A 3,415-nucleotide genomic window follows, 5' to 3' on the forward strand; every position below is an offset into this window, starting at 1 on the left:
AATTGTTAAATAAATTGGGGAAGATTCTTACAGAAGGTAGACATGTAAAAAGTTTCTCCCTTTATTTTCTTTACTGAGGAAAGCTTGTAGAAGGCCTCAAATCTAGAAGAGGTACCTAAATTATATTATACAGACAGCAAAAGCAGAATTTCCACAAATAAGTAGAAGATACATTTTTACACTTTCTTTAGGTGCAATTTCAAGTGTTGTGGATTAATTCCATTTCAGACAACCACTGCTTTAGAGCCACAACACACAGAGCAGTGTACATAAAGCAGTAATAGATTTCCTTTCAGAGAGCTTAAATCTAACTCAAGAGTAAAACATACATACAATTCTGAAGTTATTTCCAAATTATCAGTAATGATAAACAATGACTGAAGATAATCCAAAGAGGTGAAGCCTGAAAGATATTAATAATAAAAACAACAATGATGATGATGGCTGCCATTTACTGAAGTCCTACTATGAGACACCACCTACACTGGTACTCTTAATATCTGTATTTTACAGATGAAGAAATTGAGGTTCAGAGAGGTCTGTCCAAGATCACTTGGCTAATCAAAAGGAAAATTATGGCTCAAATCATTCCTGTGCAAGGGTTGGGGGGGAAAAGCAATCAAGAGGAAATGAAGTGAACAGAGGCACTCAAGGACTACCAGGCTGATTTAGTTAGCAGGCAGTGGAAGGGAAAGGGAAGGAGTCAGCTGGCAGCTGAGAGGGAGAGGGGGCTGAGAGGCTCTCGTAAATTAAGCCCTTTGGAGCTGATGTGAGAAGCACACAAGGATCAACCAGGGAGATGGTTCTCTTCTGATACAGCATTTTACAGACCTAGAACCTAAAGACCTGGTGGGAAATAGAACAGTCTTCGCAACCAGTAGTGTCATTAAAGAACAGGTGACATTGAAGATTTACCCATCATCTAGGAAGTGCCTAGATATACAATAAACAAAGATATGAGCAAGATAGTAACAGTTTGTTGTAAGTGCTATGAATGCAACAAACAGGGTGACAATAGCTGGGGGAGGGGAATCAACTTTAGATAGGGAGATGTTGGCCAATGTACCTTTCAGCTGCCCTTCTTCATACAAATAGCAAATATTAATGAATCTCAGTAACGTTTTCTGAAATATTTAAGAGTTAAATACATATATATGAAATGTACTTCATATATATATATAAATATTTTTTAATAACATGAAACTACAAAGAAGTGTTCCCTCCCTCTTGTAAAACTAGCTATAAGAAATGTGCCCTTGAAAAGCATCAAAAAGAATATAAACTGAATTCAAAGTCTATGATTTCATAGGGAAGTTTCCAATTAGAAGGAAATATTTGGAACACATTTTGAAAGACTGAGAGAATGGTGGTGTTACAAGGCAACGTTTTCATCTCAAAATAGAAATAGAGGCTGAAACCCGGCTTCATTAGAACATTTGTTAGTAAAGGTTGCGCTGTTAAAGAATGATCCCAGGGATATCTGAAATTCCTACAAACTCCAGGAAATCTAAGTGCCCTTGCAGCACGTAACCTAAAGGAAGTTGGTTTCCTAAAAGTGGAACACCCTCAGACGGATGCCAGGTGCCCCATGTTCAGAGAGGACAACATGAAAGGTCACGGATGTGAAAATTACAATTGAATTAGTAAGATTCACCCAATATTGATAGCAGACACCCAGGACTCCAAGATGACGTCATCCATACCCACGAAGGAGAAGCAGTTCATGGTGGTCAAGCTAGGAGAGCTGCCAAGCTGGATACTGATGTGGGATTTCATCCAAAAGGCACTGCTGGAGCATTTCAAGGAGGTTACTATGGGTATTACATCAAGTATGTCAATCTGAAGAAAGGGCAGGTGTCACTGGGACTTCTATGGTGCTGGCAGCTTACATGCTTTTCAACTACTGCCATCGCTACAAGGAACTCAAACATGACTGGCTAGGCAAGTACCACTGAAGAGGGTCCATTGTGGAGGCACATTCTGCATTCCTGACCATGGCCTTTGCCTGGCACCCTTGAATCCTTTCATATTCTATTTTAGAATTAACACCTAATGAAAGATGACTTGTACATGGGGGGGGGAGATTCACTCAGTCTTTTCTCATTAAAATAATAATACTAACCCAACAACAACAACAGAAAAAAAATCATGGAGCAGAGGAGGCTATACTATTGGGCTAAAGTAGTTTAAGCTTTGGGATCTACTGCCTCGCCCCAAACCCCCACATTTGCGTGGCTCCCTTCCAAGATCCTAAAAGGGGCCGTAGCAATGTACTTCTCAAGATCATATGTTTTTGAAAATTTAGAGAAAATTTTCAATTCTATTTCTTAAAGAGGGGCTCCTATATTGTATAAATTTTAGGCTCTTAAACCTTAGATCCTCCTGATTGAATGCCCGCCTTGTACCACACACTACACTTAATGCTGGAGATGCAAAGATGAACAAGGTACACTCCCTCCTGGGGAGAAGCTTGGTGTAAAACAGAAACAAGAAAAATAATTGCAGTGGGATGCCTGCTTGGTTATGGACTGTGCAATGGGAACGGAAGCCCACGGGATGCTCTTTTGTTGTTGTTACTAATCTATTCATTAAAAATTTAAACTTATTGAATTTCTTTTTTTTAACGACGAATGTCCATTAAATAAGTCCAACAATACAGAAATGTAGAAAGAAACAGTTAATAATCTCTGTAGAAATCCTCATTACCCTCAAGGCCTAATGAAATGCCCCTTGGGTCATGAAGCTGTTCACTCCAGGCTCTTTTAGATGCTTATGACATTTTGTAGCATACATAGGACACTTAAAGTGACACAGGAATTTGGGACAATCAGGAGAACTGAAAGCACCAAAAGTATTCAGGTAATCCATAAGGTTTGCATGTAAGAACATCCATAAGGAGATAGGCATGGAAAAAGCAGGACGGGAGAGTGGGGCTAGGGTTCCAGGTAAGGTACTCTAGACTCTATTCCAGATGGTCTTCAGCAGAATATTACTATAAATAAGCAGTGCTTTTAGAATGGCAGTTGTGAATAGAGCTCAGTTGGTCGAGTGGAGATGGGAAGAGCTGGCAAAGCAGATAGGAATGAGAGGTCCTGGAGTGTGGTCCAGTAGTAGGGGCAGAATGAAAAGTAAGGAATGGGCTTAATAGACATGGGAGAAGAATCAGAACTTCAAAACTGATTTGGATGTGATACAGGGAGGCATAAGAAGGAGCCCTGCATTACTCTGAGGTTTGGTGGAGAATTAATTAAAAGTTAATAAGAACTCAAGAGGAAGACTAGTTTTAGGAGGAAGATGGTAAGTTTGAGCTTGGTCTCATTACTTCTGAGATACTAGCTGGTCAAAAACATAGAAATATCTAGTTCTTCGCTGCTCAGAGTAAAGTGCGGTCCATTGAGCAACAGCAGCAGGACCT

General features: G+C 39.8%; 1 pseudogene; it reads left to right on the top strand.

Moving 5' to 3' along the window:
• Positions 1-1,687: 1,687 nt before the first annotated feature.
• LOC100472713 lies at positions 1,688-1,955 on the top strand (annotated as a pseudogene).
• Positions 1,956-3,415: the final 1,460 nt, after the last annotated feature.

This window comes from Ailuropoda melanoleuca, chromosome 9 (assembly GCF_002007445.2).
Source record: "Ailuropoda melanoleuca isolate Jingjing chromosome 9, ASM200744v2, whole genome shotgun sequence".
Classification (NCBI taxonomy): Eukaryota; Metazoa; Chordata; class Mammalia; order Carnivora; family Ursidae; genus Ailuropoda; species Ailuropoda melanoleuca.